The following is a 26,600-nucleotide window of genomic DNA, read 5'->3' on the forward strand; positions in this document are numbered from 1 at the left end:
CACTAGGATTACACCAACAAGCCGGGAGGGGGCACAGCCATCATCCAAAAGGAGACCATACAGTGCACCACCACCGACAGTATCACCACTACCATGGACACCTCAACTTCAAGCTACACACTATTGACAAGACCACCATCAGAGGCACACTTGCATACCAACCCCTGGACCTGAGCTACAGATTCTGCAACCCCCATTGCAGGCTTCATGGAGCCCCTAGCCCTGGACTCCAAAGACTACATCTTCCTCAGTGACCTCAACTTCCACATCGAAAACCCACAACAGCAACAATCACACATCTCCTTGACAGTATGTGCAGCCTCAGACTGACCCAGATCATATGCGACCCCAAGCAAACCCCAGGACACATGTTGGACCTCATCTTCAGCTCCAGCAACCTCATCAAATACAGCCACATCAGAGAACTTAAATACACTGATCACTCCATCGTCCACTACAGCATCTCCAGCCCCCACACAGCCACCCTAAGTTAGCTAGCACCCCACACCACTGATGTAGCAACATTTCAGAGGCCAGCTGGACGGATTCCCTCAATATCTCCAACCCAGGTGCCACCAGTGACCTGGAACACGGAAATGAAATACCTGGATCACCAACTGCGCTGACAGCATCACCTCTATCGGATGTATGACATTACAACGCGTGTCATTACAACGCATGCAGTTACATCGCATATGTTACAACGCTATGCCATTACAACGCAAGTCTGTACATCGACTTGCGCTAGATGGCGTGCTAACATTAGAAAAGTGTAATTTACTATTCCAACTCCTTAACAGTAGGGAAGGTGTTGGGATAGTAAACTACACTATTTGTAATGTTAGCACGCCATCTAGCGCAAGTCGATGTAAAGACTTGCTGTGTAATGGCATTGCGTTGTAACATCGCATGCGTTCTAACGCATGCGATGTAAAAGCTGCGCGTGGTAAAAACCGCGTTGTAATGGCTGTTCCCCCCTCTATCAAGAGCAACAATCAGAGAAGCTCTTCAAAATGGCTAACCAGGAACTCAGAACAGTGAAACGGAACAGCAAGCAGCTGGATAGGAGATGGCATGCCAGAGAGAAAACATCCTGTGGGGCAGCCTTCAAGAACTCGAGGGATTGTTGCCACCCCCTGCTGAGAGCAACAAAGAAGACAGCCCTATCTGCTTGCATCTAAAACCAGTGGAAACAGCAGCAAAGAACTTTTCAATGTTGTTAAAGAATTCTCCAACCCCGCTGCCAGTGGAAACATAATCACACCCTCCCAAAAGCTATGTAACAACCTCACGACTTCTTCCATGATAAGATCACATCCATATAAAGAAACTTCAAACCCCAACCTGCACCTACAGACTTCCTCAACAGATACACCTCCAGCACAACTGATATGAGCCATAGGCTGACCCCCTAGAGCCACCTCTCCACCCAGGCCACCACTTCCATCATGAAATCCATCCAGTCGGGAGCTTCCACAGACCCATGCCCACACCGCATCTTCAACCTCAGAAACAAAAGGATTGGTCAGGAACACACACTTCAATCACCACTACAACATTTCCCAATGCCTGGAAGCACGCAAATTCAGACCACTACTCAAAAACCCTCCTCCGATCCCAGTGAACTAAAAAACGACTGTAAAATCTCCTTACTCCCATTCCTAGCAAAGGTACTGGAAAACACTATCAACAAGCAACTGACGACACACCTGGAGTGGAAAAAACTACGTGATGCCTTCCAATCTGACTTATGCAGAAATCACTGTTTCAATAAAAGGGGGGTTGCCCTAGTACTCCGCATGCACCTGGGCGATATAAACAGCAAAAACAAAACTTGATGCGGCGGAATCGCTCAAAAATATTGATTTCTAAATCTGAAGGAAATCTTAATTAATCCCTCAAGCAGAAAATGATATCCTCAAACCATGTATCTTATTGAAAAGACACTCACACCGATCCGTGATCCAGATGTTTGTCTCTATGTATATATTTGTCAAAAAACAAATAAAGTAACACATAAAATATCTACATATACATACAAAAAGGTGATACAAAAATTATATACATATAAATTTAACAAACATAAACCATCATACAGTATCTTCTGCCAAACGCACAGAATCCTTGTTACCCTAATTTCTTAAGGGGCTCAAAAAAAAATTATTTGATAACTATGGTTCACAACCCATATCAAAAAGATAGCCCTTGCACCAGCACCAATCAGGGGAATTATATGTCTCAACCCCTTTCTATATTAGTTGATGCTGTATATTTCCTTTAATTGAGAGTCAAATTTGTAAGGGCTTCTCCAGTCTGTCAGGTGGATGCGTTTCAGTCCGTTTCATCTGGGTCTCATAAGGACTTGTAGCACAAAGGAAACATAAAACAAATAAAGTACAATCCTCATACTTGCATATACACATATGGTGTGTGCTGGCTCCCTTCCTTTTCAATGTGTTTACAAACAGACTAGAACAAGCACTGACGAAGGTGGGACAAGACTACCCTCTGACAAAAGGTCGACCCATACCGCTATTAATGTATGCAGATGATGCCGTCTTAATGTGCCGTACCCAAGTGGGCCTTCAAAGATTACTGGATGGTTTCGCTGTTCATATGTGTGACTTAGGCCTCCAGGTAATCACATCAAAAACGTTCATCATGAGATGTGGTACAGGAAGTAATAAATGCAGAGACATGTTCATCGACAGTCAAAGAATACATTTTATAAACAGCTTTAGTTACTTGGGTATCCTATTTGACAATAAAGCTACATGGACGCAGGCTGTGCAGATGAGAAAACTCGCCTTCATGAAAACCACTGCAGCCCTAATAAATTTCTCAAAAAAATTAGGAGTGACACCCCCGCAAGCCCTACTAAAAATCTACAGGGCGAAATGTGTATCGACAGCCTTGTATGGAGCGGGATTGTGGGGACATTGCAACACTCAACCGCTGCAAACAGTTGAGAATCAGTTCCTAAGATATATACTGGCTCTCCTGAATAGTGTATCTTCATATGTTTGTCACTCGGAATTGGGGGTCCATGCTTAACAGACCTAATCAAAATAGAACCAATTATGCTTTGGTACAGGATATGGAGGTCTGAGGAAACCCTCTTGAATAGGGACATTTTAAACAATGTTGTGGGAATGACTGGTGTGCTGAAACTGAAATGGTTAAAATATGTCAGGGACTTTCTGTGTGACCTAGGACACCCTGATTTATATAATAAGCCAACCACAATGAGTCAGTAGACCTAGGACCCACACCAGGTGACCACAACAGAAACCTTGGAATCATTATTGATAACTAGCTTACCATTTAATCACAGATCAACGCAGTCTCTTCCACCTGCTTCCTCATTCTGCGAATGCTAGGTAAGATCTTCAAGTGGGAACGCCTGCACATGAGGCACACCATGAGACAGACCCTTATCACCAGCTAACTGCACTATGGTAACCCTTTCTACATAGGAATCACGGCACACTTTGTTCAGAGACTTCAAACCATACAGGACGCTGCAGCCAGACTGATCTTTGACCTTCCCCAATGAACCCACATTACACCCCACCTCAGCAACTCCATTGACTCCCCATACAGAAGAGATGCCAATTCAAGCTGCTAACTCATACACACAAGGCTTTAAACATCCAAGGACCAGCTTACATTAACCACCACCTGGATGTCCACCAACATTCTAGAACAATACTCTTAGCCTCCCTGTCACTCATCCACACTCCCTCATCTACCGAAGCAGAAATGGAGTATGTTCTTCTCCAACATTGCAACAAAGACCTGGATCAGCCTCCCCACATAGCTCAACCATCAGCTTAATTTTAGAATTCCAAAGGGTCCTCAAGACCTGCCTGTTTGAATGAGCCTCCTGAGACCTGCAAGCACCTGGATAGCCTATCGGGTGATTAGCAGTGCTTTGTAAAACTTGATTGATTGATTGATTTCTGCATTGGCCAGAATGAAGAGGAGTGAAATACAACCGGGCGAGGAACCTACTATTGCAACAGAAAATTAATGAGCCACCAAGTATGCTGAGTATTAAAGAAAAAAGAAGAAGACCCCTTTTCGGAAGAGGAGGATCATATTTTGGGAATAGAATCCTACATAAGTCCTAGAGGAAACTGTTATCTGTAAAGTTAATAAGGATAATATAAATGTGATCACAATCATATCGTTAGACTCAGAAGATCTCTTTGTAAATCAAAATGTACCACCTGGTGACAGTGACCTCCTAAGGCAATGAGACTGTCACTTTTCAACAGATCTTTGAGACTCAGAGCGACGTACCTATGTGCTGGACAGAAGACAAACCCATTTCCAAACTCAATGCCCCTAACTGTGAATCAGGAATGGGCTCCAGGGCTTTGCCATGTGTACTGGCATTGGAACCTTGGGTTTACACCAGCATGTCTGTGGCTCGTGATTGGCTAGAGAGTGGCCTCAATTACTGATTGGTTGCACCCGCATGTTATACCTGTCAGTCTTAGGATGGTCTTCCCCCAAACATTTTGCCAGCTTACATCCAATTTTGCTGATCTTGTGTTTGTTGACCTTCGGACTCTGTGCACCTTACCTCTACAAACCAGTGGTAAAGTGCTTGTACACTCTCCCTAAACATGGTTTGATTGACTTCCCAGGATGCTTGTTTCTGGTCCAGGGAAGATATGGCTTGGCAGATTGGGCTGGATAGTTCCCATGAGGCACAGGGTTAGACTGATTTGCATATGGCCATGTCTGAACTGGGGTGGCGGAGTGAGCTAAAGAATGATGATGGATTAAACCCAGATCAGTTAACTGGGGGTGAGTGCTTGCGATGTTCAACACTCCGTCCATCATTCTCTTTGGGTTTGCTTTGTTCGCCCTAAGTTGGCAGGGTATACCCAGATGTGGGTGCCTTGCTCACCTTGCCACTGGATTCAAGCTAGCCTGGCTGATGACGGCTGATTAGCCTGAAACCTGTCCCAGGATGCTTGTTTCCAGTCCAGGGAAGACATGGTTTGGCAGTTCGGGCTGGACTGTTGCCATGAGTCACAGGGTCAGACTGATTTCCATATGGCCATCTCTGAACTGGGGTAGCGGAGTGAGCTAAAGAATGATGATGGATTAAACCCAGATCAGTTGACTGGGGGTGAGTGCTTGCAATGTTCAACACTCCGTCTATCATCCCCTTTGATTCTGCTTGATTGACTTATCCCCAACTAGTATAATTAATTTAATTTACTTAGAAGTCCCCAGTACACTACCTGTGCCCAGTGCCTGTAAATTAAATGCTACCAGTGGGCATGCAGCTCTGATTGTGCAACCCACTTAAGTAACCCTATAAACTTGTCTCAGGCTTGCCAATGCAGAGCCTGTGTGTACAGTTTTCACTGTCATGTTGACTTGACATTTTAAACCCCTTGCCAAGCCTTAAACTAATCTTTTATTACATATAGGTCAGCCCAAATGTAGGCCCTAGGTAGCCCACAGGGCAGGGTGCTGTGAAATTAAATGGTAGGACATACTTTAATGCTTTACATGTCCTGGTAGTGAAAATCTCCCAAATGTGGTTTCCACAACTGTGAGGTCTTCTCCTCCAATAGGTTAAAATTGGGGATTCTTTGCTTCATCTAATAAGCTGTAATTCACACTTGGAAGAAGGCAGAGCTGTCATGTTTAGTACCTCTGGAATTGCAATGATAAATACACTTTAATGGTACAGTCAAGTTTATCGTAACAATTAAAAAAAAATCCACTTTTAGAAGGAATGCACGTGACACACGGCTGGGCATACCCTTCCCACTTAGGTGGCGAAGTGAGCTAAAGAACGATGATGGATTCAACCCAGATCTGTGACTAGGTGTGAGTGTCTGAAAAGATTTAGCGCTCCGTCCATCACTTGATTACTTTGCCACTGGATTCAAGCTAGCCTGGCTGATGAGGGGTGTTACCCCAAAACCGGTCCTAGGATGCTTGTTTCCGAGTCAGGATAGACCTGGCTTGGTAGTTCGGGCTGGACTATTCCCATGAGGCACAGGGTCAAGACTGATTTGCATATAGCTGGGTCTGAACTGAGGTGGTGAAGTGAGCTAAAGAACAATGATGGATTCAACCCTGATCTGTGACTTTTAGCACTCCATCCATCATCTCCTTGTGTTCACTTTTAGAAGGAAGGCATTTTCCTTCTCTTAGCCTTGCGTTGTTGCGGGGATTCTGCTCATGCACAGAACTATGCACAGGAAACTAGGACCTCAGTTAATTGTGGTGTACCAAAAAACTCACCTCAGTAACCAGAATCCCTATCCGACTAGCATCAGTGTCTCATTCGTTCTCCGTATCATCTCGAAGCTATCAATGATTAGACAACCCAGAAAGAGAGACTTAAAGTACTCTCAGGAATGGTGGGAATCAGAAATACCTTTTCCTTATTATTCTCAAATCAGTCCACAACATGAATAATCAGAGACACGGAAAAGTTTAAAATGTTTATTTTTAACTACGTGCACTAAGGTACAGAACTTTGGCTAACATAAGCAGACAAATGATTAGGAAAAAAAACATCAGCATTGTTACAATACCATAAAAAACAAAGGGAGAAATCATATTACAATGATAGTGGAAACAGGTCCTATAATACCTTGTGAACCACCCTCCCATGGCTAGTAAGCTAGTTTTATAAAATAATAGAAGGTCTCTAGGTGTGAATGGGGAACCCCATACCTCAAAGTACAGCTTAGGTGGATCACATCACAGGATCAGCACTGCTCTCTATGTCTGGAAAGGTTTTCTCCAAGTGTCTGAATCATGCTTGCAAATTCAATATTAAAGGCACCCGAGTTTCAGAAATGTGCAGCTGTGTGCTTGTTGTGTCTAGAGCGTGGGCCGATCAACCTGAATTCAACAGCATACATTGTTATTGGACCTTGACGGTTTCTGCACACAGTGTTCAGACTAAGGTCACGGTGCACGTCTAGGGATGTGAAAAACAGACCATTCTCATGTGAAGAAAAAGCAGGCAAGCAGTTTTACTCGTAATAACAACTACCTGTAGTGTTGTGTGCAAAAGCACCAAAGTGGCAAGATGGCGTTAACATCTAAAACGCTTATGCTAGCATAGCAATGTATGCAGACAAAACCCTGTCTCCACTACAGTGTGCCTGCTGCAGGTCACCAACACATCTCTGGGGTGGGTGACAGCTGAATCTTGTACATTCCCTGTAGAAAGTCACACACATTGAGGGCTTAGGTGTGACTTGATGGGCCATCCACATACTCATGCATGGGCCATCCTGGGCAGGATGGGAGAGAGGAGCTGGGCACAGCCTCACAATTACACCTGAATAGTGTGTGTCTGGTCCCCACACAAAGGACTGCTTACCCCCTAACCCTACCACTTTAGTACACCGCTAGACCTGTGGATACTCTCTGTTGAAGAAAGACTGCTGTGCTGCTTCAGGATTGCCACTCTGGTGGACTGCTGCTCTGGAAGAATTGCTTTCTTATTTTTGCTGGTCTGCTGCCTGCTGCTCCTTTGCCGGAGTGAGAAAGACTGACATCACTTGAACCCATAGCCAAAGTGAATCCAAGGACTTGCCTGCTGTGTTGAAGTCTCAGGGACATCAAACTCTTTCAACCACCCTGCTATAGCACCTGGACTCTGCCGTCTGTAAGTCTGCCCTGCCAACTGGTGCCAATCCAGTGCAGGACCCTTTGGAAGTGGTTTTAAAGTGCTGCTCCAGCAGTATCCACACACCGCCATTGATGCAGCAGGTCAGAACTGGGATATCTCTACAACTACGGACACATTGCTGCTATTGCGAGTATAGACTCCGACACATCGCCAACTTTGCAGGGCAATGACACCAGTTCTGACACACCATCGACTGGCGCAGCATCAGAGAGGATTCTTTGCCTTCATTCTATGAATTGTTGATGATGCATCTCCCTCTCTGCACTGCACATTTTGCCTTCAACAATGACGCAACCAAAGTGCTTTGCAGCGAGCTAAGGCTGGTTCCAGTGTCTGACTCGTGCTCCATTGTGAATGGCCTGAACGTTTGGATTTGATCCAGTCTACCACGACCAGATAGCCTTGGTTGGCGCTTTATGCTGTCAAGCACTATATTTCAGTTTATTCTTTAAAAAGTCATAACTCAAATTCTGCTTATTATATTTTTGTCATTTTGGTCTTGTTTTCTTCATTAAATTAAGCTCTATATTTCTAACCCAATGTGGTATCTTTTTGTGTTGTATTTTCACTATTTTACTGTTTGAATTGTTGTACTTTATTCATTGCCCCTTAACTTAAGCCTGATTGTTCTGTGCCGAGCTGCCAGAGGGTGAGCACATGTTAATTTAGGATGTGTTTGTGACTTACCATGACTAGGATTGTGGTTCCTGCTTGGACAGGGTGCATACCTCTGGCAATCAAAAAAACAATTTCTAACACTCTGTGATCAAAAAAGACCAACAATCTGCTTTGTGAAAGAACATCTGGGACCAGTGGGAGAGTCATGCTTATCAGCAGGCTGAAAAGGTTCTTATCCAAACACAGACAGGCCTTTTGACACTCCAGTTGCACAGACTCGCAACATGAAACCACATGTCAATTTTTTGCACGGCATATATGATTACTAAACTAACCCTGTGCCCCTCCGATATGCCAGATCTGGTAGACTTGCAAGTGGCAAATAGTGCAGACATGGGCAGAGTTCTTCACTCTTGCAAAAGCTGTGCTGAAATTCGTGACTTTATTGGTGAAAAATGAAGAAAATTATTGGATACATGATTGAAAATGATTTCAAGTTCAGTGTTCTTGTGAAGGAGTGTACCACTGTAAATAATAGCTTTGCTATGGCTGGGTGCATCAGGGCTATGTTTTGGGAGGAGTCCGAGACATTGTTTATTTTCTTCCAGCTGCTTGAATTGCAGGAAATGACAATTGATGGTGCTTCTGCAACCTTGAAGAGGGCGCCTGGAGTCATGGCCGTTCTGAATATGAGCAAATGTTATCCAACACTTGTTACATGGCACTGCTGAAACCACAGGTTTGAGATCACTGTCGCCTAGGTGTTGCAAGAGATGACAGGAGCTCACAGCTTCAATGCGCTTATTAGGGGTGGGCGGAATTTGCGGAATTAACTTCCGCAAATTATCGCGAGAATGCAGAAAATCTCCGCAAACACTCCGGAAATATCACGAAGATGCGGAAGTTTTTTTGCCGCCTGTTCGCAGTATTTTTTGCGTGTTCGCGGGTCGCCAACTTACCCATGCGGTCGCTCACGGGCGCGGCCATCTTGTTTTCACTTGTCCCGCCCTCTGGCGTTGTTTACTTCCTGTTCCGGGTCGCGCAATGCATGTTCGCGGTCGATATTTCCTGTTCGCGATCGCTTTTACTTGATCGCGTTGCTTTTTGCTTGCTCAGGGAGAAAATATCGCGCGAACTTGCGCACGTGGTCGCAACGGGCGCGGCCATCTTGTTTTCCACTCTATTGCATGGTTCTGGGGCCTGATTTTCAATCCTCCCTAAATCTTTTCAATCCTTTGTTTATAGCCACTTTTTTGGGATCTTTATTACTTATTATTTCTCTATCTATTTTCCTGCCTCTATATTTTTGGTTTTTGTGTACTTTTTTTTTGTTTTTTAGCTACTTTTTCTCTTTGTATTGCCCGCTATTTATTTCCTTTACTCCTTTATTTATTTTACCTTTTCTTTCCCGCCCCGTCCCCAGAACCATGTCCAAGGGCAGGGCTGTTCGCCGGCGCAGCCAGAGCCGCGACCGCCTTCCTTGCGGAAGGCGGCGCCCACAAGGGGTGCATGCACGGGCCTTATTTGGGGAGGCGGAGTTGGCTGCACTAATTTTCTTTGTGCAGCGCCACCTCCCCTCAACCCTGGCAGCAGGTGGCAGGCCTGGGTCCGGGTACGGCCTCCGGGAGCGTCGGCAGTGGTGGGGGAAGGTGCGCCAGGCAGTGTCGCGCATCTCTGGGGTCCGGCGCACCCAGGCACAGCTGACGCACCGGTGGTCCGACATCCTGGACCGTGAGCAGGACCTGCTGGACCTGCTAGGAGTGGAGGTCCCGGGGCTTGGTGAGTACCTATTTAATTATTACAACTTTGTGTCTGTTCTTCTGCTCTATGTTATATATTGCGAATATCTTTTTTTCCTTCCAACCAGCTAGAATGTTGCTGCTTGCAATACATTCCAGGTTAATAACGTTTAAAAGTCTGCTGTGATTATGACACAGGTGCTCTTCTGCGCTACTACTAATCTTACTTGTTTGCAGCTTTGCGTTTGCGCTTGCTTAGCGTGATTCTTTACGAGTTTATTTTAGAGAAATTAAGTTACGTAATGCTACAGTGACTCACGTCCACTCCTTACTTTGTCCTGTCACTAATAGATAGGGGCGGATTGATACATAGGTTTAGGTACTTTGTATGAGCTTCTAATTGGTTAGTGGTATGCGTGATGCCCCCCTCACTCAGTTACGTGACATGCTGCTAGTACGCCAGTCTTTAGAACCTTTCTAGTTTGTTCAATGAGTGGAGGTTGGCTTTGCAGTTACTTAGCAGTAGCAGATCAGCATCAATCAAACCAAAATTTGGTGTATACAAAAAATGTAGTCATGTTCATGTGTCCTCCATGATTGGATCATACACATTGTTGAGGAATACAGTGGAAATGCATACTTAATGTACAATTGGCATGCCTGGAATAGGTGGGCTAGGTTGGGTGGTACGTTGTACTAATACTTAGGCTTACTTGTAACTTAGTTTTCTGGAATCAGAATGGAAGAATGGATTACTGTTGATAAATAGTAACTTAAGTAGTCGAACTGCGAATCCCCCGATATTACATGTTGACCAGATGAGATCGGTCAATGTAGTTATTGCAATTGTTTACATAAGTGTTTTTTGACCGTTGTTGAAAAATATTGTATTTGCTTAAGTTGACACCATCCATCAATGTTTGTCTCTTTCTTATATCTTTCCTGTTCATCAGCACCCAGGGGCAGACGGGCAGGGACTGGGCAGTCGGCGGGACAGGAACACCACCAGGAGGACACCACTGAGGGCTCCTCTGCTGGCCCCAGTAAGTCTTCTTGTTTTTAATAATATTTCTTATTCCATAACTTTTACTGCCCCATTTCTCCCGAACTATAGTGTGTTTCCAAATGCTATTTTTTTACCACCAATTATCCTTCGATCTGTACGGTTTCAAAAAGCTTATCCCTGCCTCCGCTATGATGACTGAGTACTACTACATACTATCAGTCTGTCTGTCTGTACTGTAGTAGCTAGTCTTGCCCAGTTGGCCAGTGCCACTCTTTGTGAAAGGTTGTAATATAAAACTCATATTCACCAGTAGCTCGTACAATCCGTTGGGTCGTTGTCTTGTACTACTTTTTACTCTTGTTGATGTTTAGGCTTTGAAAATTCACAGCAATAGCCCTACCAGATTTCCTAATATTTTGATATGATACCCTATAGGACATACAACTGTTGTAGGGATCTTGCACATACATTTGCACCAGAAAATAGGATGTTGGTGATGGTAGGTTGGACCTTCCTTGCACACCTCAATCAGAGATTCCGCACCCACCACAATTCCACTGCTTGACTATAGTACTGTCTTGTCATACCTATTAGGTCTCGGAACCCTCCCCCCAAGATAACCAACAAGCAGACAACCCAGAACATTAACACACCCAACCTCTGTCGTGGAAGCAATTCACATGCACACCCTTACTTTAATTTGCTCACTCGTGTAAGTTAGTCCACTCCACACCAAATACCACAAAGTCTATGTAAGTTTAAAATTTTTATTTCAATTTGAGAAGGTCTGTACACTGTTTTCTTAGCAGCACCAACCGGCAAATCAATAACATTAAAACAATATACATTGTTACACTTATACAGTTGGGAATTAAATCATGATAACTGAAGTGGTGGAAGGCAGCACCACCATCCCATAGCAATTTAGTTTATATACATTTATAAATGAAGATGTGAGTGAAGGGACCCCTCACCTCAGGAGAACCTAGTACTGGTAGTTGGTGCATCGTTCAGAAGCTCTGGTTCGTAGAAGCGAATCTTGCGTCTGTAATGCGAAAAAAGAAATGGTGTGCGTTAGTATATTGCAACTTGCAAGCATTTCTCAGCCGTGCCAAAAAGTGTAGCATCTATGGATAAGCAATATGGACTAACAGTAACAGTAGTACACCAGTTCTTCCTAAAAAAGTGGCTTGTTAATGTTTGTTGACCGCCTGTACGCAGCGCGTAGACTAGACAGTAGCAGTGTGAGGCAGGTCATGTGGGCTCAAAGGTGTCTTAAGAAGCTGCAAGGTAAAGGTAACGTCACATGTGCATGGCTAGGGCTAATCAAGCAAATGCTACAATGATCATATAACTTAGTGTCTACTCTACTACTACCTGATTTGTACTAGTGATTTATGTTAGTATTAACTCATTTTTCAACCTTGCTACTGATCAATAGGGGGGAGGTGTATATGTTGCCTAATAAATGTGTAATGTTTTCTAGGCGCACTACCGACCACCATTGCTGGGGCCAGCGAAGGCGACGCAGAGGGCGAGGATGCGGCAGTTGCAGATAGCAACGGAGGGGGAGTGGCAGCACCAGTGGCAGGCGGTGGTAAGTTAGATTCATAATCTTTAACTATTGTTGAACTTGACAGCACACTCACTGCAAAGGTGTACTGTATGTATATGTATACTGTACAGTTGTGAATTAGGGCCCCATTAGGATGGTGGGCGTATTGCCCCCGCCGGGCTGGCTGGAATTCACTGCCGTCACAGCAGGGGCAAACCTCCCGCCATCCCTGTAGAAAATATTCAGACATGTCTAGGTGTAAAAGGGTTCAATATGACGGTGGTGTCTCTCTCACCACACCGGCAGCCATATAATCTGCATTTTGGAATGCCTTTGCGTGGCGGCATTACCGTCCGCCACGGAAAGGCATGCACACATTGCAGAGTATGCTTGGGGGCCCCCATGGAGGGTACCTACCGATGCTATGGTACACCCCGACTTTCAAAGCAAAACGTGACAGGCTCCGTGCGAGGCCCGTCATGTTGTGCTTGGAAAAGCAGCACAACATTTTAGCATTGCTTTCAGCAAAGCCAACCAGAATTTAAATTTAAAATAACAGGGTGCGCCCGCCACTGTGCCGGGCGCATCATCCTAATTAATTGTCCCCACGGGACCCCCACCCTTTTTAGCAGTCGGATGGCGGGCGGACAAAGTCCGCCCGCTATCCGATGTCGTAAGTAAGTATGAGTTCTTGGGGACGTTTGAAGAGTGAACTAGAAGACTAGAATTCCCTTTAATTGGTATAGGACTAGGAGCCGGAGTATTGAGTAACCAATGTCCTCATCTATCTGATTTCAACTCCGCTTTGAAAGTTTTATGGAGAAGAGCACCTGGTGCACTGTTCAACTAAAAAGTGTAAGACAGGTGGAAGGAAGAAGGACGGGCGACATTTAAAATGTTATGTACTACTGTGCTTTATTTTATAGTGCTACTCTACCATGCCACTATGTGTATAAATAATTACCTTGTCCTACAGTTTTATTAAGACTATATTTTACAATTGTCTTGTTTTTTTCTTTTCGATACACAGCAACTCCGAAAGTCAACCGTAAGGAGTTGGCCGCCAAGGCACGGCGGCGGAAGCTGGAGGCAATCCAGCAGGAATACCGGCGGCTGGTGGTCCTAGCCGAGGAGGAGGAGGAGGCTGCTGCAGCTACTGAAGGCTCCTCCATTGCCCCGGGCCCCAGCCACCGCCCTCCAGCGGTACGGCGCCACCGCCGGGCGGCTGCCCGCCGCCAACGTGCCATCTCCGGTGCCCCCCCCACTGTGGCTGCAACTGCCGCGGCCTTAGACGCCGCGTCGCCCATTTAGAGGACCAGATTCGTGTCCTCCAGTCCCGCCCCACCAGTTAGTCCCTGTCACTGCCCCTTTTTTAATTCCTGTTCGTTCTTCACTTGTTTGGGCGTTCTCTATTTCTATGGACAGTCGTTGGGGTTAGGGAGGTGGGTGGGTTAGCTTTTGTGGGTTTAGTTTATTTGTTAGGGTCAATTAAATATATTTTTCTATGTTACATGCAATGTTGTTAATGTTTTGTAGGTGGGGTAACTGTTTTACATCACACTGTTTCTTTGCTGGTGCATGGCCGCCCATAGCGTGTGTTTGATTTCAATAATTTGCTGACTGTATAAGACACAAACAGATAGATGCGACACACCTCACTCATTGACTGGTCCTACTATGCATTCCTTGGAGTGGTGTTTGAAACTGACATCATTGACAACATGTCCATTATTGATTCTGCCTCCCCCAAACTTCTCTCTTACCGGTGCTTGATGTTTATGTCCAACTGTGGCACAGCACTGGCTGCATGGTGAAGATGGTTTCCTTTTTCATACATGCCATGATTGGGGTGGTGGTGGTAGTATAGTAGTAGTAGTATACACTGGCAGGGTGGCAGCATTTCCAAAAAAAGAAAAGGAGATAGTCAATCGCCTTTGAGAGACTGTTAGAGGAGTACTTGAATGAAGTACATCACAGAATTTACCGAGCAACAATTATATGCTCAAATATTTGACAAAAAAACTGAATGCTGGTTATTATGAGGATAGCCTACTAGACAGAGTTACAAACTATAGTTTTGTCGACTTGGCTATGCCTACAGTCTAACAGTTAGTGCTGTATATGAAGAATGACAACAAACAAATCCAATCAATGCCGGCAATTCATGCTGAGGTATATGTTCCTTTGTTAAATAAAATAACCTGTGAAATATCCTACTCATGGGTGGGCAAGCAGAAGAAGATCATCGCTCTGCATTGAAATTGAAGTAGTGTTGCTTTCACCACATCCGCCCCAGCAAGTGTGTGATTAAGTATTGGTGTACATTTAATTTAGTTACACCTCGACAATAAGTCACACAGCCCGGGGGAAGAGGGTTAGGGTCCGTTGATTGGATGGGAAGGGGGATTTTGGGAAAGGTTTGACATAGAAAAACAGTATGCATACATAGACAAACAAACGACAATCATTGAAGACTACCATACCATATCCATTCCATATGTTAAGGTATAAAAAAGGAAATGCATGCATGATGAGACCCGGATTACATACACTTCTATTTCTTGTTCTGTTCCGGCCTTAATACTTTAACAGATAGCAAATAGAAATTTTAAATATTGGTAGTGAAGAATCGTAAACACAGAGCAAACATAATGATGATTGATAATAACAACTCCAAGAACACACTGTTGTAAAGAATGTATACAAGATATTAATCAAATTATTTAAAAGAAGTGAAAAGTGGATACTGTTACTGTCTTATCCTGGTCAAAAATGTGGACTGGTTTTTTGCATCTCGGCATTCCTCTTGCTCCTCTCGTCCATCAATCTTGGGTGTGTCGCCTCACCACTCGCCACTGCCCGGCTGGAATAAAAAGGTGATTGATTGGTAAGGTAATTAATATGCATTGTAATGTTTTACAAAGTTTTGGACAAGGCCCGGCCTGTAATTTTAGATTGAAAACCAAAGGGGATATTCAGAAAGAAAGTGAAAACAAATGCACAAGTGATGGTGTAGTGCAACAAGAACACTTTCCGAGGTGGCATGTATGCATATGCATCATCTCTACTGTAGTCTGTTTCCAGCATAGACCTTCAACAGTAACAGGAGAGATCAGGCCCACAGTGCTTACCATTAGCACATCCTACGTTAACACTTTAGAGTCCTTTTTTTTTTTCTCTCAAAGAGTTGGACAAACGCAAAGCACATTATCCATTCCAGACATAGCATTTTACAGTTAAAGTTAGTAAAATCAATGCACTGCAGTCATCCCACCGCTACACTCTATTCAACTTCTACACAGACATTTGGGTGTGCTGTGGTTGTTGTTCACGTGTTTACCTTTAGGCTTTTCCGTTTTATGCCACTCATGAAACATCCTCCTGACTTCATCATCAGCTCTGATACTTCTACTGACTGAAGATCGGCCTGCAGTACAAGTGTAATTTTTATAACACAACAAGAGTAGAAATATAAATATTACTGACTTGAGTCATTCTTTATTGTGTACAGAAAGATAGATTACCACTAGTACACTTTGACATCACTTTGTGCACAACAAACAACGCAAACACAAAGACCAATAGCTCAGAGTCAGGTGTCCAATGCATGCCATTAATTATCATCATTTATTACCTGTTCCTTCTCATCTTAAGTTAACGGGCCGTCTCTTTCGCCATCATCATGACGGACGGTGCTGCTAAGTCACAGTCATTTGCATTGCGCAGATTGAGTGAGTCCCCTCCCTGTATTGAATTAAAAGCAATGTATCACCAAGATGCAGGAGAAGTACACATTTCTTGTTTGCCAGAAGAGGAAAATTAGTAATTACTAGTGTGTTCTGTAGAAAGTTGATTAGTGGCAGTGCACAATTACATCAATTCATGCGCAACACACCACAAAATCTACATCATTCAGTCTGCTATTCTGCGGCCAATGCATGGCATCAATCATTACCTGTTGCATCTCATCTCGTTAACGCTGCAGGCCGTCTCTTTCGCCATCATCATGATGGACGGTGCTGTTAAGTCACAGTCATTTGCATTGCGCAGATTGAGTGAGTCCCCTTCCTGTATTGAATTAAAAGCAATGTATCACCAAGATGCAGGAGAGAAGTACACATTTCTTGTTTGCCAGAAGGGGAAAATGAGTAATTACTAGTGTGTTCTGTAGAAAGTTGATTAGTGGCAGTGCACAATTACATCAATTCATGCGCAACACACCACAAAATCTACATCATTCAGTCTGCTATTCTGCGGCCAATGCATGGCATCAATCATTACCTGTTGCATCTCATCTCGTTAACGCTGCAGGCCGTCTCTTTCGCCATCATCATGATGGACGGTGCTGTTAAGTCACAGTCATTTGCATTGCGCAGATTGAGTGAGTCCCCTTCCTGTATTGAATTAAAAGCAATGTATCACCAAGATGCAGGAGAAGTACACATTTCTTGTTTGCCAGAAGAGGAAAATTAGTGTGTTCTGTAGAATGTTGATTAGTGGCAGTGCACAATTACATCAATTCATTCATGCGCAACACACACAACAAAATCTACATCACTCAGTCTGCTTTTCTGCGGACAATGCATGGCATCAATCATTACCTGTTGCATCTTATTTTCAGTTAATGGCCAGTCTCTCTCGGCTCTGAAGGAGGATAGCTATAGAAGTCATCAGATTCATGGTCCACTTGTTTTGGAAGGACGAGGAAAGTTTGAATTTGTTGTTACCATCATCCAATCATCATTCATGAGGGAAATGGAATTGACCAGGAGATGCAGTATGATTGAGCGGAGGAGCTGGATTCTGAGGACTGTAGTGTCAAATGGCAGACACCTGAAACTTGTATCTTAAATTAGAAGATTAGAAGACGGTGATAATGCATTGGTTGCGATTCACAAGTTTATAACCGGAACAACAGACACAAACAAAGGGGGAAAAAAGGGAGGAAGACAGTAAGTGCGAGCCTAATTGTCAGGGAAGTATAGCTCGTCCTCAAACTCTGGGGGATCTTCCAGTAGTAGGGAATCATCTGACACAATACTTCCGTCACCTGAGCCGCTGTCCTCATCTTCCTCTGTTGATTCATGCATTGTGTAATTCGGTGGTATGAAGTGCTGATTCATTTTGATCATTGTTAACCTCTCCACGTTTTTGGGAGATAGACTGGTCCTTCTCAAGGTTACAATGGAACCTGCAGCACTGAAAACACGTTCGGAAGAGACACTTGCGACAGGGCAAACCAGATAGCTTATCGCCAGCCTGCTGAGCTGTGGCCATTCAGACCTTTTCCTATGCCAATACTGCACTGGGTTTTGATCAACGTACACCTCTGTTGGGTCGTCCAGATAGGCCTGGACCATCCGCTCAATGTTCAGGGTTGCTGCTGGTAAGCTTTTGTGCTGTTATTTCTGTGCATCAGCACTGTGCTTAAGGCCCATCTTTACATACCAATCTGATAATGATTGTACTCGGCCGAATGATCCAGTTATTGTTTTTGTAGTCGATGGTGATGGTGAGTGTTGCGATTGTGAGCCAACCGCACTGCCCTCAGCCGACGAAGTTGCACTTGATTCTGCATGGCCTGCTTCAGTATCAGTACTTGTTGTGGGTTGATGTGGCGGGCTTTTAATTAGCAGCCCTTCGTTTTCAAACTTGATGGCTGCTTCAGCTATACAACTTTTGTAGCGGGCAACATCAGTGTCGGAAAAAGAACAGAATAGTCCTAATTTTGCACGTGGATCCAGAATTGTGGCACAAATGTAATGTTCTTGTGACAAAATTTTATTTTGTATCCTTACATTTTCTGATAAGCGCCTGGATAAGCTCTCCACCAAGTCATGGGCTTGCCTTCTGTCCTCTACACCTTTGTAGGATTCAGACACATTATTCAGCTCATGCTCTAGCATTTGCAACAATGGGATAGCTTGGCCCATTGTACAGTCCTCCTTGCTGACTTCACGTGTGAAGACCTCAAAAGGAGACAGCATCTCAGTCAGGCATTGAATTAGGGTCCATTGCTCCCTCTGAAGGGTCATGCCTTTAACACTAGCATCACTGCTTCTGTACCAGACATAATCATTGAGTGACCTGTGCTGTTCGTACAGACGATCAAGCATGTAATACGTTGAGTTCCAACGTGTTGCCACCTCCTGGATGAGTGCCTTGACTGGCACCCTACGCTCACGTTGGAGGATCCTCAGCTGCTTCCGAGCTTTAAAAGAATGGCTGAAATGAGTGCATATTCTTCGGCAGATGGACAGTAAATTGCTTACTATGGGTTCTTTTTTCAGAAAGTCTTGCACTATAATGTTTATGCAGTGTGCCAAACACGGAACCCTGAAATAGGAACCAAGTTCCATGGCCTTAAGTACATTACTGCCATTGTCTGTGGCAACAAAACCAATACCAAGCCCTCTGGGCTGCAGCCATTCCAAAACCTTGGTGCGAAACTCTTCTAAAATGTTTTCAGCCGTATGAGATTTCTCCATGGCGAACATGGCTACAGTTGCATGTTTCCGAGTACCTTCAAAAATCGCAGCTGTGTCAACAACACCTCGTGCAGATAGTTGATCTTTAACCCCCACAAAAGAGATCCAGTGTGCAGTGATACACATGTAATCTGTGGCTTGGCAACTGGTCCACATGTCTGTTGTCAGGTGGATATTGTGCACAGCACTCTTCTGCAAAGCTTGTCCAACCAATTCCAGCACATCATGATGTAGTGCCGGAACAGCAATTCTTGTGAAATAGGACCGGCTTGGAACTTTCCATTTCGGGCAGATGGCAGACACAAATTCAAGGAAACCCACCCCTTCCACAAATGAAAAAGGAAGAAGGTCCAGCGCTAACATTTTAGCCAGCTTCGCATTGTACAATCGTGCCGTTGGGTGGTTGCGTTGGAACTGCCCCTCCAACCTAAACATGCTGTCAATGGTAGGCTGGCTTACTTTCCTTAGTGGTGCCATTAACCCACTAAGGCTCAACGACACAGATTGTCTCATTGAGGTACTCGCCGGTCGCCTTGGTGTCTCACCCACACTCTGAGTATGGCTCTTACTGCGGTGCCACTCTGATGTTACTGAGGAGGATGTGGGCGTTACCACTGCAGTGACTGCACTACTGGAGACAGGGCTAGAAATGCCTCCCTGTTCGTCACCTGCCACCACAATAATATCGCTCCCTGATTCCTGACCAACTTCAAAGGGTTTAGTTTTCCTACTTTCTTTTAACTTAAGTAGGTGATCCTCCCACACAATAGTGTGGTGTATTCTGAGATGACTTGCTTGTCCTCCGGTACCATAGTTTGTACCAAGCTTACCACGCCGAACACCTTGCCGACAAATTGCGCATATAGCAACGTTCTCCTCCTTGGCGCTAACAGAAAAGAAGTCCCAAACTGGGGAGGAGAACTTTCTGGCACTGCTGGATGTGCCACTTTCAACACCAGATGAACTTGAGGCGGTGCTTGAAAATATGTGACCCTGTCCACCTACACTGTGACTTTTACTACCACTTCCTACTGAGGTGGTTGATCTGGATGTAGGTCCCTGCCGGGCCTTGGAAAATATGGCAGCTGGAGGTAGTGGTGGTGTAACCTGTGTTGGTGAGATCCGTGCTACATCCCGCTCAGTAGCAGCCTTTCTGGATAGGGTTAGAATGTCGGTCTCCAATCCCTTTGGGGCGGGAGTAATGTGCGTGATGACTGGCTCGTCTTCATCAACATCATCACCCCCCTCTTCTACATCTACCTCCATAACTCTAAGTTTTTCTGGGACCTTCCGTTTCAGAAGCAATGTCTTGTGGCGTACTTCACTCTCAGACCGAGCTGGTGGGACCCAAGTGTCATCACGATCATCAGAAGCGGGGCTTGAAGAAGAAGATGATGGACTAAGCCTCCTTTTCCTTGCTGGTGGTCTGGAAGACAATAGATGTTCTGAAACAGTGGTTTGACTTCGCTCCGCTTTGTCTGCAGGAAGCTCGATTTCCTGAAATGCCCCTACGTCAGGAGCAACAACTACTATGGTGGGCTGTTGTGGCGGCTGCTGCTGTTCTGGTTGTGGCGGCTGCTGCTGTTCTGGTTGCGGCGGCTGCTGCTGTTCTTGTTGCGGCGGCTGCTGCTGCTGTTCTGGTTGCGGCGGCTGCTGCTGCTGTTCTTGTTGCGGCGGCTGCTGCTGCTGTTCTTGTTGCGGCGGCTGCTGCTGCTGTTCTTGTTGCGGCGGCTGCTGCTGCTGTTCTTGTTGCGGCGGCTGCTGCTGCTGTTCTTGTTGCGGCGGCTGCTGCTGCTGTTCTTGTTGCGGCGGCTGCACACTGATCTGCGGAGTTTGCGCCTGCGTTGAACTTGATTGTGTACTACTTTGCGGTAATGACATTTCTTCAACATCGCTGCCCGTTAGTAGACTGGCTACCTCTGCAACAGTAAAGCCCTTGGGCCTAGGTTGGTGGGGTTGCTGGACCGCTGTGCTGCTCCCAGCTTGGTTCCCGGACAACGCTTTGGTGCCAAAAAAAACCTTGGCCGGCACACCACCAGTCGTGGTTAATGGCACTTCCTTTTTCTGTTCCTTCTTCTCACCAGCAAACTTTCTTGGTACTGGACCTGGTACCTTTCTTTGGGGCCATCTTATTCCGACGTCAGGCAGGAGGCAGATGCACAACAAGTTCGGGTCACACGTGGGCGTGATGCGCAGCAGGACTTCTGTCTGGCTGGCAGTACAACGGGTAGCCAGGTGATGCCGATGACACCTCCTACTCTGTCTTTTGTGCACCTAAAAGCAAAGAAGACAGGAGAAGAACATCAGTGAAATGTTGCATTTGTTTTTGTGGTTCAGTTACTTAGTACTGTACTAGTGCAAACAAAAGATAGTCTAGCCATTTATGAATTTTTTTTAACTAGAGCTATGTTATACTACTAGTACTGTGTACAGCCACACTACACTCTCAGGAAGGTGATGTCTAAAAATTCAACAGATCACATAGAAAACACTTGATCAATAAAGCTGTGGCTACCTGCTCTGGTAGCATTGGATGAAAGCAGGCCTGCTGGCAGACAAGGCCAGGCAAGCTTGCAGGCCTAGGCCTCAAAATGGCCACCAGCCACATGGCCAGGCCCAACAACATCAGCAAGGCCACCCCAAAAAACACACTTCCCCAACTCAATCCAATGCCATCCATGCCCACAATGATGCCTAAATTCAATAGAGCACACAGAAAACAGTAGATTACTAAAGCTGTGGCTACCTGCTCTGGTAGCAGTGGATGAAAGCAGGCCTGTTGGCAGACAAGGCCAGGCAAGCTTGCAGGCCTAGGCCTCAAAATGGCCACCAGCCACATGGCGAGCCCCAACAACATCAGCAAGGCCACCCCAAAAAACACACTTCCCCAACTCAATCCAATGCCATCCATGCCCTAAATGATGTCTAAATTCAACAGAGCAAACAGAAAACAGTAGATTACTAAAGCTGTGGCTACCTGCTCTGGTAGCAGTGGATGAAAGCAGGCCTGTTGGCAGACAAGGCCAGGCAAGCTTGCAGGCCTAGGCCTCAAAATGGCCACCAGCCACATGGCCAGGCCCAACAACATCAGCAAGGCCACCCCAAAAAACACACTTCCCCAACTCAATCCAATGCCATCCATGCCCTAAATGATGTCTAAATTCAACAGAGCAAACAGAAAACAGTAGATTACTAAAGCTGTGGCTACCTGCTCTGGTAGCAGTGGATGAAAGCAGGCCTGCTGGCAGACAAGGCCAGGCAAGCTTGCAGGCCTAGGCCTCAAAATGGCCACCAGCCACATGTCCAGGCCCAACAACATCAGCAAGGCCACCCCAAAAAACACACTTCCCCAACTCAATCCAATGCCATCCATGCCCTAAATGATGTCTAAATTCAACAGAGCAAACAGAAAACAGTAGATTACTAAAGGTGTGGCTACCTGCTCTGGTAGCAGTGGATGAAAGCAGGCCTGTTGGCAGACAAGGCCAGGCAAGCTTGCAGGCCTAGGCCTCAAAATGGCCACCAGCCACATGTCCAGGCCCAACAACATCAGCAAGGCCACCCCAAAAAACACACTTCCCCAACTCAATCCAATGCCATCCATGCCCTAAATGATGTCTAAATTCAACAGAGCAAACAGAAAACAGTAGATTACTAAAGCTGTGGCTACCTGCTATGGTAGCAGTGGATGAAAGCAGGCCTGTTGGCAGACAAGGCCAGGCAAGCTTGCAGGCCTAGGCCTCAAAATGGCCACCAGCCACATGTCCAGGCCCAACAACATCAGCAAGGCCACCCCAAAAAACACACTTCCCCAACTCAATCCAATGCCATCCATGCCCTAAATGATGTCTAAATTCAACAGAGCAAACAGAAAACAGTAGATTACTAAAGCTGTGGCTACCTGCTCTGGTATCAGTGGATGAAAGCAGGCCTGTTGGCAGACAAGGCCAGGCAAGCTTGCAGGCCTAGGCCTCAAAATGGCCACCAGCCACATGTCCAGGCCCAACAACATCAGCAAGGCCACCCCAAAAAACACACTTCCCCAACTCAATCCAATGCCATCCATGCCCTAAATGATGTCTAAATTCAACAGAGCACACAGAAAACAGTAGATTACTAAAGCTGTGGCTACCTGCTCTGGTAGCAGTGGATGAAAGCAGGCCTGCTGGCAGACAAGGCCAGGCAAGCTTGCAGGCCTAGGCCTCAAAATGGCCACCAGCCACATGGCGAGCCCCAACAACATCAGCAAGGCCACCCCAAAAAACACACTTCCCCAACTCAATCCAATGCCATCCATGCCCTAAATGATGTCTAAATTCAACAGAGCAAACAGAAAACAGTAGATTACTAAAGCTGTGGCTACCTGCTCTGGTAGCAGTGGATGAAAGCAGGCCTGTTGGCAGACAAGGCCAGGCAAGCTTGCAGGCCTAGGCCTCAAAATGGCCACCAGCCACATGTCCAGGCCCAACAACATCAGCAAGGCCACCCCAAAAAACACACTTCCCCAACTCAATCCAATGCCATCCATGCCCTAAATGTGATTGAAAATGAAATATATTCAAAAAACAAAAGGAACAGTTGCTTCATCATGCACACACACACCCATGAGGCCATGCCCATGGCTAGCTCGGGCCTACTACTACAACCCACAAAATTAAAAAAAAATAAAAAAAAAAAAAGGAATGATGATAATTAATTATCAAAAATAAATTGTAGTTACACAACAACTGCAATGCCCACAATCAAACACAACAACCACTTACTTGTAAAATATCCTATTCCAAAAATCCTGAAATCCAATTGCAATGATGCAGCAGACAAAAAGAGTGATCTTTCCAGCTCCAAATCCAAAGGCAGAATGAGCAGGAGATGGACAAAGCACTGGGAGGAGCCTGCTGGACAGAAACAGGAAGTTGGAGAATCTGTGTCACTTCCTCCCTCTCTCCACCTTGTAAAAAAAAAATGACTCCTTGCACAAAAAAGGAAAGCCAAATGTGAATGTAAGGAGTTCTTTTCATCCAAAATCAGTATTTGCAGATGGTTTCATGCTGCTAGAGCCGATATTCCTCTCCAAATTGTAAATTTTACGTTGTTGAGTTCTCCAGCTTCACATTACTTCCGCCGGCGTGTCGAAAACGATATGATCGCGTTCTCTTCTTTGTCCCTGTCGCGTTGGATATGACGTGTTTGCGGTCTCTTTCTCCTGTTCGCGTTCGATTTCATGTGCCCGCGTCCTCATTCTCTGGCTCGCGATGTAGAATGACATGTTCGAGATCTCAATCTTCTCATACTCGCGCGGTGCATGATCGCGAGAAGAAAGACGTGATCGCGCGACAAATGACGTGATCGCGTGAAAAATGACTTGAATGCGGCCGCGAACTCTCGCGAGACAGCGCAAAATGGCTACCAAAATTCAACATCTCGTGGAGAACGCGACCGGGTCAAGAAAACTTGTCGGAGAACGCAGGGATTCAGGTAAGGCGATCGCGCGCGCGCGAGAATGTATTGTTTTACAGCGCGAGCAAGAAAAAAATTATCGCTAAGCTGCGGAATGCGGAAATTTTGACATTTTCGCGCTTTCCGCGGAACGCGAAAATGCCAAAATATCGCAATTTCCGCGAACGGAACGGAATTTTGGCCCAGGCCTAGCGCTTATTGACATGGTTTAATGTCTTTACCAGATCTCATCAAAAACCTAATGGAAGTTACTAACCTGCACCGCAGAATTTGCTGTCCTTCTAAAAGCCACATACAGAGGGCTTCATACAAAGATGGTTGCATCAAGCTGTTGGACCGTCAATGCAGTTTGGAAAAGTATCCAACCTTAAGCTTTTACTTGAAAACGGCAGTTGCAGGCCTAACATGTTCAAATATAGAAAAAGCTAATTACAAATCCGTAGCACAAAGGCTGATAAGTGTTGGATTTGTGAAAAATGTGGGATTAAAGTGGGATGCACTGAAGATGCTGTGTGAACTCTGTTTGAGACTTCATCACTCTCCCTGAGGAACTTATTTTAATTTGTCAACATATTCAAGTGTTCATGGAATTGGCTTAGGAAAAGAGGCTGAATTTCCAGAAACTTCTATGGAATCAGCAACAGATTAAAAATGTCATAGTGGTGTCTTTAACTTTGAGCCACATTTGAAGTGGAAATCATCAAGGAAAGCTTTTTCCAAAGTCTGACAAATTGCCTCCAGAACCTGTTAATGCCATCCTCAGCAGGGGCTGCCATCTCTCCTGAAGAGGTCTCTTCTTCTGAGTTTGATGATCTGTTTCAAACATCAAGGCACTCTGTCCACAGTACTGGCCAGAGGATGCAGATTTTCAGTATGGGTATAATAGAGGGCTCTCACTTTGCAGAAGGTTTTAACACCCGTGCAACAAATTGTACAAGGGTTTCAGGAGCATGAGGCTAGTGGTGGGTGGCAAATACCAGAACAAATACGCACGCTCCTTATGGCTTTGAAGACCACTGCTATCACATATTCAGAGTGCACGCATGTGTTCACTGACATAAACAATGTTATCACATTGGTGAGAAGCTCACTCCAAATCAGCAGAGTCAGCAATCCATTGTTCCTGCAACGCAACATACCCCGTCCGGCCCAGTTCCACCATGTAAGTTAAGCAGTGGCATGGCTTGCTCAAGGAAAACACAGTGCTTGTTACCTGGCTTTTGAGAGTAGGAGTCAAAGGATGAAGAGACTATGAAGAGAAAAGATAGCCTGAGGTCTTTTTAGAATGATATAATGATAGAATGCACTCCGAAATTGCAACCCTGCCTAAAACATGCGAATGAAAACCAAATGTCAGTGCCTGGAAACCAGGCGGTAAACCAGACCCAGGCGCAAAACCTTAAGTCCCGCAGGCTTCCAAATTGAACAAAATAAACAAAATTAGTGCAATTAGTCTGAGCGAAACAGGAATGTCCAAAGGTTGAATTGTGTTATTGAAGTCATACAGGATGCTGCTCCAAACCTATATCTGCAGCGTGTTACAATTCAAAGTTCATAATAATTGTCGATTTCATCATAGGCCCAATTCATTTTGGGAAAATCCTTCATCAGGGATAACTGTAATGTGAAATTTGAAAAGATTCTGTCAGAACATTTCACAGATTAGTTATTGGCAATTGGTCACCACAAATCAACAGTTGTGAGCACCGCATGCAAGAAACAAAACTATAAATATGCTGATGCAAAGACAAAGGGCTCTATTGAACCACACAAATGAACAAAATAGTTGGTCAAGTGAATAAACAAAAAGTCAGTTGAGAACCCCACCTGTGAAAAAGATGCATTGCATGTGTATCGCACTGCTTGTACGTTACATTGTTCATGCACGAAAATACCAATCCACATAACTACACTCCATGACAAGCAAATCTCTCTCTTCATAACTCCTGTACACTCAATACCACATGATTACCATCCAAATAATTTAATTGCACACCATGCCACATAATTCCACTACATAAATCCACTCCAAACCACACTATTCCACGCC

At 45.1% G+C, this 26,600-nt stretch overlaps 1 pseudogene; it reads left to right on the plus strand.

The window, feature by feature from the left end:
• Positions 1-207: 207 nt before the first annotated feature.
• LOC146806209 (uncharacterized) lies at positions 208-25,805 on the plus strand (annotated as a pseudogene).
• Positions 25,806-26,600: the final 795 nt, after the last annotated feature.

This window comes from Triturus cristatus, chromosome 8 (genome assembly GCF_964204655.1).
Source record: "Triturus cristatus chromosome 8, aTriCri1.1, whole genome shotgun sequence".
Lineage (NCBI taxonomy): Eukaryota > Metazoa > Chordata > Amphibia > Caudata > Salamandridae > Triturus > Triturus cristatus.